Source organism: Punica granatum, chromosome 8, assembly GCF_007655135.1.
Source record: "Punica granatum isolate Tunisia-2019 chromosome 8, ASM765513v2, whole genome shotgun sequence".
NCBI classification, from domain to species: domain Eukaryota; kingdom Viridiplantae; phylum Streptophyta; class Magnoliopsida; order Myrtales; family Lythraceae; genus Punica; species Punica granatum.
The window spans coordinates 17965099-17977003 of NC_045134.1; the positions used below are offsets into that span (position 1 = coordinate 17965099).

The 11905-nt window shown below is 37.9% G+C and overlaps 1 non-coding gene across 1 annotated transcript; it reads right to left on the minus strand.

The window, feature by feature from the left end:
• Positions 1–6587: 6587 nt before the first annotated feature.
• On the minus strand, positions 6588–6658 carry TRNAG-GCC. Its single transcript has one exon. It is a non-coding gene; the product is annotated as a tRNA-Gly (tRNA).
• Positions 6659–11905: the final 5247 nt, after the last annotated feature.

Here is an 11905-nt window from a genome sequence, read left to right on the forward strand (position 1 = left end):
GTAGACGGTTGTGGCATATCAAAGTTCACATTTGAGATTCGATCCTTGCTCCAGTTACCTACACAAAAGGATAATTGGGAGGGTTTCTCGGCTTTCTTTTCCAATTGTGAAGATAGTTATTTAGTGTAATATGTGACTTATTGACAGAGAGAAAAGAGGACTTATCCATATAAAGACTCTTACATCATCAGATGCCGATGGGAAGGAACCATTGTTATCAGAACCGGACCGGATCGGCCGGTTCGACCAATCGGATCGAGACTCGACACCATGACCGGTCCGGTTCCACCTTCTGATTGGATATGCACCATGGATCGGGACTCGACACCATGGACCGGCCGGTTTAGTGAATTTTTACATTCAAACCGGCCGGTTCTATGGGTTCAACGGTTGAACAAATATATAAGAAAAACGATTGATGATGAAAGGTTTTGAACCTCCAACCTCCCCCTCTATGTGTAGGCCCGCTAATCAACTAGGCAATAGCTGCTTGTTGCTTTATTTCTTCCTCAATTAGTTTTGTTCCCTAGATATTATGCACTGTTAATGAATTTAGATAGATATTATGCATTTAATTATCATTAATACTACTTTAAATAATAAAATAGCATGATTAATTAAATCTGCGGTCCGACTCATTGAACCTCCGGTTGAACCCATAAACCCATGAACCCCATACCCTATTCGGCTCGACGTCCGGTCCAGTTCTAATAACATTGGAAGGAACTAACATCTCTCTCTCTCTCTCTCTCTCTAAACCTTTGACCTTGAAACCCTAACCCAAACGCCATTGCCGGTGCTTTCGGCTTCGGCCGGCTTGTCAAGTGCCATCGCCACCATGATCGGAAAGCCAATACCCTCATCTATCTTCTAGTTGCCTTCGTTTCTCGATGCCCCCTCTCTTTTTTCCTCCTCTCCCCTCTCTTTCTCTTCTTTTGGATAGTCGGAAGTAATGGGAAGCCATCGACACCGCTGCTACAGGTCATGGCCGTGGATCCTTCACACCGATAGTGGGTTTATTTGCTTTAGAGCCAGAGCCACTCACTGAGTCAGCCGGCGAGGTCACAACGCTCCAATCAACTCGTACCTTGCAACAAAAAAAATTAGCAAGACACGGAGCTTCACCATGGTACTTTTTCATCGACTGACTGTTGGCTCAATTGTGGCTCTTCATCATCTGCTAGCGGCGACAATCTGTGACGTTCCTCGTCCACGGCTTGGGTCACGGAGCTCCATTGCCTCAACTAGTCGTAGTCCATGGTGCTTTGAAATCTCGATCCAGGAGATAGCTTAACCTCCATAGCCGCTTACCGCCAATTGTCCTCGGAGCAGGTGGTTGTCTCTGTAGTCTACGCACTCAGATCTGAGGTGGAGACTATTTTCGAAGTAATCTCGAAGGTCACAGCGGCTCTCTTCCTCCTCCTTTTCCTTTTCGGTGGTGCGAAAAGGTGTTTCCTTGATGGAGCAATCTCTCATTTCCCGTCGGGTCTCGCATTCTCCTTCTCCGAGCAAATTTGGAGCGGAGAAAGAGTTAGCCGTCGATTCTGAGTCGTCAGCGACTGTAGCGAAGGGCTCGCTCCCCCTTGCCAGGCCGGCTGTACAGACCCGACTTTCTAGGACCCAACAGCTACCAAGCCCACCTGGATCACCCAACCCAAGTTGTTATGACTCGATAATCGATCCGACTAACATCAGCTTCACTTACCTGACAGACTCAACTTAGTTGTCCACTACTCGCCCCTCAACAAGTAGTCTGCTCTCGATCAGTAGCACAATGACAAAGTCCTTATTGCCTATCCGACTATTCAGCTCCTCCTCCCACCCCCTAGATGACGGCTTCTATTCCGTGGACTCCCACCATCGCCTACTCAATGGAATCCCTGCCCTCCACAACAAAGGATCGCATTCTTGGACTGATTGATCATACCAACCGCATGTAACTCCGACCTTTTATGGCTTCGCCCTTTTTTGTCGGCTTATTGTAGGTTTCAGCTCCCTAATGACATTCATTGGTTTGAGCCGATCAAAGAAGCTGGGTACTCTGATTTGATAGTCTGGCCGATTTTTGATTAGTTAAGGTGTCACTGGTTTGAACCAATCAAAGGAACCCAATTGATTTGATTTGAATGTCTAGTGACGGGGCTGTTTAGGAATTGGTTGATTGAATTAGCTAAAGTTGTGATCTGTAAAGGACTCCTGTGCCAAGTACTGATTCAAGACTGCTCTTGGTTCTGCTTCTCTGTATAGCAGTTTTTATATGGATTGCATCTATGCTTCCCGGTTTTCACTGGGGTCTGTATAGAATTTAGTTTTAAGAGGTTAAAAATGTTTACAACATTTGGAGTGATTTTTGCAATTGTACTCAAGTATAATTGATGTACTTTAGTCGCGTGTTATTTTCCTTTGCAACGATTTAGGTAGCCTTGCTATATTTATGTCTCTATAATGTACCCTCTTAAATATTTTCCCTTGTACCTGTTTTTGTGATCTATGACATACAGTGATTTTTGCAAAAGAAAAGAGGATATCCGTATATATATATATATATTGTGAGAAGAAGCTAATCCTAATATCGTTGTGGGCTGGACTCTCAAGGCCCAATAACTTTATTTTTTGGGGCCATATATTGGGCCACATCAGTGCTGACCGCATCCATAGTGGGACTCCACATATCATAAAACGTGATAGAGTATATTATATTCTAGAAGATGACATTTTCATGAATTGTTTTAACTTTTATGACTTTAATTGTGGGAAACTTTCACCGAAAGAGATTATTAATTGCCTAACTACAAAGTGTGAAAGTGGTTCACATACATATACGGCTTGACTGGAAGGGTAGTGACGTTGATATATTCTCTTTCTTGGACACGGGCTCGATGTACATAAAAAACAACATTGAATAACATTTAAATACTGCGCCTTTGACATATACTACCACTGTCCCACAAAATGATTTTGTTTTTTTTTTTGCTTTTTTTATAACAAGGGGTTCTGAATTTCGCTCATAATCCCCACAGTTTACGTCCCATAAAATGATTTTACAATACCATTTGCAAATATCATTTCATATCTATCTATATCTATATCTATATCTATATCTATATATAATATAAAGCAGAGTTGTAGTAGGTCCGGCCAGATGACCTCATAATGCTTTATTTTTAAATTGAATTTTCTCTTCTTCTTTTTTTGAGTATTTTTGAAATTTTAAAATATATATATGCAGATTTGTGGGACCGATCTTTATTTTCTTGATCTTTGGCATTTCTTAGAAAATAAATTTTTGATTTTTTAACATTTATAAAATATAGATATCAAAGTACATTATATTAAAATTGGGGAGGATCTTATCTATAAAAAAATAGATCATATTTGTATTTCCAAAAATCTATTATCATATTTGGTTTTGAAAAATCAAAAATCAAAATCAAATCAAATCTTCATAGACATACTTTGTTAGCCATATAATATTTTGCAGGACACATTATAAATAAGAAATAGCGCTCATAAATTATGACTAATTTTCGAGTTGAGTGCTGAAACAACTGTGCCTTAAGGTCGTTTCCTACATCTTTCCCCAAGTTGCCGAACGTTTTCTTAAGTTCACCATTTATATCATCGTTCTATGACCTAACACGGTTCCATTCTTTGCAGATGACACCCTTTATGCTATTCTTGAATAAGTTCGAAATAAATTCAAGAAAAAGATTTTGAAGGTAATGGCTACTGTAAGTACCATTGATGTTTGTGATTGAGTACACCAAATTTCTCGAAGAGATCGTTATCATGTTTGCGCAATTAACCCAATAGGAAAGGCCGAAAAGGTTTTATCAAATCATTCTTGCTCTTTGATGATCTGTTCTAAAATATATTCGACGTGCATGTAGCGCCCTAGGACATGGAACCCAGTCAACCAAACTGCGGAGAACTGAATGAGAAGTGGAGCCGTGGATTGTTGGCAACCAAACTACTGGGGACTTTGTTCTTTTCCTTCCCAATTCCCTCCAGCGCAAATAAAAATTTTTGCTGCAACCAATATAAAATATAAATTTTGCCAGGATCTTTGAGAGAGCGCTTCATATGTGGAAAATATAGATTTTTCTGCAGTCAATTTGTACTTATATTAAAAAATATAATTATGATATACTTCTTTTATTTATATTTATTTGCTTTTTTAATCCATGTATTTATTTTTCTTTTAGAGTTTTCTGCAGTATTACAATTTATTGAGAGAGTTATTACCCAAAAAAAATTCGTGGAAGATAAAGATTACAATACAAACCGTTTCTTATCATGTCACACACATAAATCTAATGTATATTTTTAATAATAGTAAATTAAGATTTACACATTTTCACAACACGCATGCTATAACATATAATAAAATATACAAAGCATAAAACTAGAACACGTATGATCCCATGCAATGCACGAACTCTAGAACTAGTACTCAATATATAGTAAGGAGGGAGAAAAAGGTGGAATTCTTAGTTAAAAAGCTACACATCAACTTTATTGATTTTGCCCAATGTGTTTTATGGATAGATTGATATGGAAAAAAGAAACAGAAATTTAAGGGTGAGATAAGTAAAAGGTAAGAGTTCGAGAGGAACAAAATTCACATCCTAAAAAAAAAAAAAGAGTTCGAGAGGAAAACCGAAAAAGAAACATAAGCTAAAAAGAGAGAAATATAGCAAGGGGGTGCAAGGAGAAATGGAGAATAATATCAAATGGACAATTTTATCTTTTAACTTTTTTTTTATTTGAGCTTTTCCAGTAGTAAAGATTATAGAAATTTTTTTATAATATTAACAAATTTAGTATTTAGGATTACTCTCGCTCCCAACAAATGCGTTTCTCATAACTCAAACTTTTGTCGTCTTTCTTATAGAGATTAAAATAGCTTATGATCCAACCAATATTTGCTGATTTTAAGTGAAAAGTAGACTGCTTCCGACTTTTTGGGTAAAGCTAAGGTTTGCTCCCAACCATTAAAATTCCAAATTGGCAATAGAAGTTTGACTTCCTAAACAGTATATGAACTAGACGAGTGCCCACGTCTTGCGGGATTTTACGATAGAATATGTAATTATGTCTAGCAGCATTTAATATTATGAAGAATTAAATACTTAAGAAATATAAAATAACAGAACAACAAAAGAAAATTAAACATACTATGCAATGCAACTATAGCTATTAAATTTTAAAAATATTGGGCATCTGCGAGGTCTGATCCATCTTATCTTGAACAGACTAATAGGCACCTCACCTTACTTTTGCTTGAAATCTATAAATGAAAATAATAATAATAATAAAGGAATAGAGCCCGGATGTGAATTTCAATCAATACACATTGGGCACACTACAACGGTTTATACGTGGATGAGAAATTTTGATCCATTGGGATCGAAAACAATTAGAAGAATTAGAGGAATCAGAAGAAAAGAAAGCGAAGTATTGGATACTCATATAAGAAGAAGAATACACCAACTTGGAACGAAATTGGGCTGCTTGCCCTCTTCTTTTGGGGGAAAAACCACATGAGAAAAGGACCAGAGAAAAAATTTGAGGCAATAACTCTAAGACGAAAAAGAATAAGAGGAAAAGTCGATATAAAGAAGAAGATGCCATGAATCTGAAGGGTGGTATATTTTTTAGGCAGAATCATATGTTGATAAAATGAAATTATATATTGAACTTCATTTTTTTTTGTGAGCATTTCTTTTATTATATATATTGAACTTTTTCCCGTGGAATTATATATATTGAACTTGATATTATCATACACAGGAACTTCTTAAAGAAAATAATGATACCTTAAATATTACGCAACAGTCCAGATGATCAGATATGAAAAGACTCTTAACTCAGGGTTCGCTATTTTGACATAGAAGGCACATCCACGCGGTCTTCCCTTCAGTTCTTGTATACTATATAATTGATGCTCTGATATAGCACAAATCCTAAATTTCCTTCTGTTTATCTCTTTCTTTAGTGGGGAAAAGTATTCCGAGTGTGTATTTTAGTTTTTAGTCATTCCCATTACCTATTTACAAGTGTCGCTGAAGCCGAATTCTGCTGTTATATCCATGGCACACCAAATTTCCTCCATCCGATAAAACTGGTGTCTGCATTCGAGACTGTGTAAGTCGGGGTTTAAGCTTTCGAAGGACCCCCGACATATACCCAGCAACAAGAGCAGGCTTGTGCAAGGGTATCGTTGGTTTCGATAAGATAGGGTCATTATCAGTGTCTCTGAAAGTCGGAAGAAAACCAGAAGAAGAATGTCTTCAGTATTATATGTTCTGAATGGAGTTCAATGTTTGCTGAGATGTTTGATAAACCAATTATATGCCATGCAGGAACTTCTAACTGATAAAATTAAGGCCGAATAGAATAAAACCTCCAGAACAAAGAATGACCGAGGCCGAAATAACTATCGGAAGAGATAATGTGGAGGGATAATAAAAGATTAGAATGGAAAAAAAAAAATGAGAGCTCGGTAGTTGCGAGTTATGATCCTCAGAAGATCGGATCAAGAGGCGGGACCTAAACCACCTCATCGCAGGTCGTCACAGCTCAAATGCACCAGCCGGGAATCGAACCCGGGTCTGTACCGTGGCAGGGTACTATTCTACCACTAGACCACTGGTGCTTTGGTGATAACGTCTTGCACGCTTATGATGTCGACAAAAAGCGAGTTAACTTCTGACCTATTAATAGTAATTAATTTACCAAAAAGAGGGGAAAAATAAAAAAGAAAAGAAAAACGGTCTTTCGTTTGGAGCCTCGATAAAGTGCTGAAATACTTTGCACGAAAATGGTCAGTTAAATTCTTCCATATATATAATCATAGGGGAGCGATGCTATGTAGCTCGTGAAAAATGCCATTGCAACCCATGAGAATCAAGGGATGATGAAGCCATTGGAAGCGAGAGTTTCAGGATTACGTATTCATGGGCGGATAGAAAACGAATGGTTTTACGAAAAATAAAGTATTTTAATACATTAATTTGTTGCTTGGGCCAATGGCTTACATGAAATTAGCCTTCACGCCACGCTTTGCACGTGTGTGATTGCTTTTGCGCATGGGAGCATACTCGATTATAGGTTTAAACATTCAAATTATTGCACTATCGCCTTTCACATTTTAATAGCTATATCCGTCTTAGGAAACGCCCAAAAGGAATTGCTAGCCGACACTACAACTATGCAAGTTATCTGTTTCTATTAGATGTTAGGCGCATTGTAGGATGCGGTGCTGTCAAGTAATTTTCTTTCACTTTTGGGGACAAATTTGATTGTTGGCTCAGGAGTTGAACTTATTGAACTATTGCTTTGACTTTTGAAATCTTGATCCATATTAGCGGTATTAATAAATAAAGTAGTTGCTCAATTACACAGCGAAAGGTGAGTCTTTTCTTTTCTTTTAGCTACATTAACGTAACTTATTAGGTCACGATATTACCGAGCAATTATACTGGTAATATGGGTTAAGATTTCAAACGTTTCAAAGCAATACCACAATAATTTCAACTTCTAAGCCAAAACTCAAGTTTGCTCCTAAACGTAGAAACAATCACGTATGCACGAAGAGTGAGCGGAGGGCTAGTTCCTTTTATAACTTTAATTTGAAAAACTAAATGAGGGGCTAGTAAAAACCTTTGCATTGTAGAGTGGGGGGAGGCAGCTTTGCTTATGGTATTTTATGACATCACTTAGATAACTTGGTCTTGAAATTAAAGATACGTACATTAAAAGGATAGAAGGTTATATGACCTTCGAAATATTGTGTATAGTGAATCAATTAACAAGATTTTGATTTGTCATTTTATTCCTTTTAATTTTTTATCAGGATCGGACATATTATGTGACTTTTAATATTTGTCTACAAAGCAAACATATCCACTCAATTCTCATAATTGATCATGTCCACGCCACAACTGCCAAGTTTAGCAGAGTTTAGGTTGTAAATTATTATAAAAAGAAGGGAAATTCCAAGCAAAGGAAGAACTGAACAGTTCATATCCTGCCAAAAATATGTTGGTAAAGAGTACATTCAAGCAATTTTGAGGGGAAAAACTATGATAATGTCAACCAAAATTGGGAATATCTCTTTTTACATTCATCTAATTACACGAATTCCAACAATAAGTACTATTTAGCCGTTGAAATAAATTCAATTATACAGTATAATGAGCGCACACCTTTGCCTACCTTCCCTGATATCAAGAGATTTTAAATTTGATATTTGTTGTGAGACTATTTTGTCCCTTTATTAGTAATTAAGATTTTTATTTTATTTATATTAGGTCCATGTATCTCTTTTGTACCTGAAAAAAAAATCATTAACATATCTTGATAGGGAAAATCTTCCAGTAATACGTCGAGTGACAGGATCTCAAAAGCTTGGACACTCCGTAGCCGTCTGTAAATATAAAGCTTAGACAACTCCGTGGACAGCTGTGTTGTCTAGTAAACCCGCTAAAGTCACAGTTAAGACAAACTAAACATCTATTTTAGGTAAATGAATCGATATTTTATATTGAGCGGAAATGATTTTACTGTAATTAAAGTCATAATTTTTGTTCAGAATGGTTGATGTATTTTCTATAATTGAAAGAAGATACAATCATGTAATACACAAAATCTAGTGTATTTTATTTTTTTATTTTTTATTGCATGAAAGGAATAAAATATATTTACTGAGTTTTTTTCCCTAAAATTGGGAAGGATTAATAAGATTGTTATTGTAGGGGTCAGTACTGAGATTGCTTCACATCTCAAGATTAAGAATTGCATCCATAAAATTATTCTTAATTATCATGAGAATAAACAAATACATGTTTGTAGAGGCTATAATAAAACAAATCTTGCATTTACTGGTACGGTTGGCCTTTCAAATAAAGACAGCCAGTTATTTTATTAATTGTCCAACAACTTTATCCCATACATTTCGCGGGCCTTTCGCCCAGTTATATATGTAGCGGCTGGACATACTCGCTAATTATAAACCTTATGGTCAATAATGCAATGAGTAAAAGTAGTTTGCCCTTTTTTTTTTTTGCCTGCAATTAGTGCCTCCCAAATTTTAAAATTTGCACGATGTCCATAGACCTCCTTAAAAAATAGATACTTTGCTTCCTCCGGTCAATTTTCATGCCAATGTAAGTCAAATGCATGGAATATAAATTTTTAAGACGCAAAATAATAATTTGACCTGATTAAAAATCATAAAAAAAAGAACTAATACTTGCTACTGGTAATGGAGTATCTCTGGTAGTGGTAGTCTTGCGAACTACTACCAATCGGATGTGGACGCCAGAGCCTCCCAGGGTCAGTTTTGGAGAACTGAGAAGCAACCTTAATTTGCATGTCACCCCAGGTCTGAATAGAACCAACTGGAAGAGAGGTTTACCAAGTAAAGGCAGTCCCTATCAAGGACAGTGGGAACAATTTTAGTTTCAAAGACCCATTGTTAGAGGCTTCCTTACATTGACAAGAAAACCTCGTCAAATGTTCCACTGGAGACATGTCATCCTCACTAGAGAATCTAGTCAAGTCTAGAATTTTGGAACTTATATGAATAGGCTTATCATCTACCCACTTATGGTAGGGACGACGAGGGAGTTGTACTTGTACGGACCCGAATGTGGACTCTCGTCGGGGCCCGCATGCACGCTTTTGGATCGCGCGGCTTGGGAGTGTCCACCTTCCTGTGGGGACGCGTAACGGACACACGTGAGAATGAGTCGTCACTTATCATTTTACGATCCAAAGGTCGAGGGCGGATAAGTTACCCGGGTCTAGGGATATGGAACACCTAGTTGTTGTTAAGGCATTGATCTGTGCGGAAACGGAAAGTCCGAGTTCGGGAGTTCATGTTATGTGCGGTCCTATATCCCGCATGCCATTTCGGTACTATGGTTTGCTAGGCTTGCATGTTTTATTATTTACTGCATAAATTAAGTTGCGCTCAACTCGCACGTTTTGACACCGTAAATTCGGTGAATTAAACGATGCTGGTGGAAAAGCCGAGAGAGAAGTAAACCCGTATGTCGGGAATTGGTTCACAATCTTGCATTACAGTTCATCAAACCATGGAAGTTGAATCCCTGCGTGAACCGAAACTGCGAGTTCTTGGATTTACTTTCCTTTGGGCAAGCATTAGACCGATTCGATTAATTCGACTCTCTGACCGTTCGCTCACCGATTGGAATTCTTACAGAATGAATGTACAAAATAAAATCCTTACAATGCTCTCGAAAATAATAAATACAAATTACAAATGGTCGAATTCTAGTCAAATCGCGTTCGGTTATTTTTCCGCTCCAACTCACCGTGAGTTTAGGGAAAAACCAAAGAAATGAAACTCAATGCACGCTCTCACTTAATAGGGCGTTGGTCTTTGTGAGTGATGATTAGGGCGTTGGACCCTGTTGTACGATGATTAGGGCATTGAACCCTAATATTATTCTGCCTAGGGATTAGACTCGACCCGCATGGCAAACAGGTGTAGAAAGGTAACACGCAACATGTTAATAATAGACAAAGTGTTTGTTACTGTCAAATGTACGTGTCTTAGCAAATTGTTAATCCATGGTATTTTAGTATGCAAATCCTACCCTAGACAAACAAACGCGTGCTAATGTTTTAGTATTCGGCTTTGGTTTGAGAACTTGACATATTGGATGTCCGTAGTAAATTTTTCTCTGTGTGGATTGCTTTTACAGTGATTCGGTGTTGTGACACTGAAGTTACACTGAATTCATCCAAACTTGTGTTTTGACTCTAGATTTGGAACCTAGAGTTCCACCTAACCATTTTCTAGTATTTGGTCAAATCGAGTGAAATTATTAGTCAAGTAATTGTATTTTGATACAGAATACCCAACTAGCACCCTGAACTATGTTAGGATGACATAAACTCATCAGTGGGAATAAGAAAAGCTATGCAGATGAACCTGTGCTTGAACAGGTAGCCCGTTCCTATTCCGATGCTGTCGTGTTTCCATCAAGCTAACCCCTAGGGTGTCGCCAAATCACAAAATGATGTTCTTGCCATTGACTTGAAAATGTATGTTCTCGCCAAATCACAAAACGATGCCGTCGTGTTTCCATCGGGTTCCACGAGTTTTCCCCGTCTCGTTTCGAATCATTTCTCGAATGCTCAAACAACAAACACGATAAATGACACGATTAAACGAAAGTCGGTATTGCCATGATATAAATAACACATTCAAATATGCAAACATGCACAAAAAAGTTATTTAGGGAATCAATAAAACAATACCGACTTCATGGATGTGGGAAAACATAAAAATTCGGGAATCAACTCAAATCGGGATAAGGAAACCGATTATAACCCGAAAAACCAACAAAGGGGTCACGGTTACCTTTCCTCAAAGGAAACCCGTGAGCCTCTTTGGTCATTCGGGTTTAAATCGGTCTCCTCGACTTCGATTTAAATGTTTCCCAATATGCTAGCACGTTAAACGATGATAAACATGCATGATATAATAAGGAAATTGCATAATATTAAAGTTTGGAAGTAAAACTTGCATAAAAACGCCTTATGACTCCGTAAACACAACAAAAATGTAAAAGTCCTAACTCCTCTAAGTCGGGAATGGTCATACCTAGTCCCGAGATACGGGATGAGACTGCAAAAGAGTCGGGTTGGACATTTGTTGGGTCGGGTTTGGGCTGTTTTGGCATTGCACAGACCCGAATAGCCTTAACAGACTCGGCTGGAAACTGAACAGACCCGAGTGGCATAAGTCGGGTCGGACGTTGCCACGGAGGTTCTTGATGGAATTTTGAGGCAAGGTCAGCGGCTCCTGACTCCTAACTGACCCTCGGAGGTGACTGTAGTGGTCATTTGGTCACAGAGTTATCGGGTC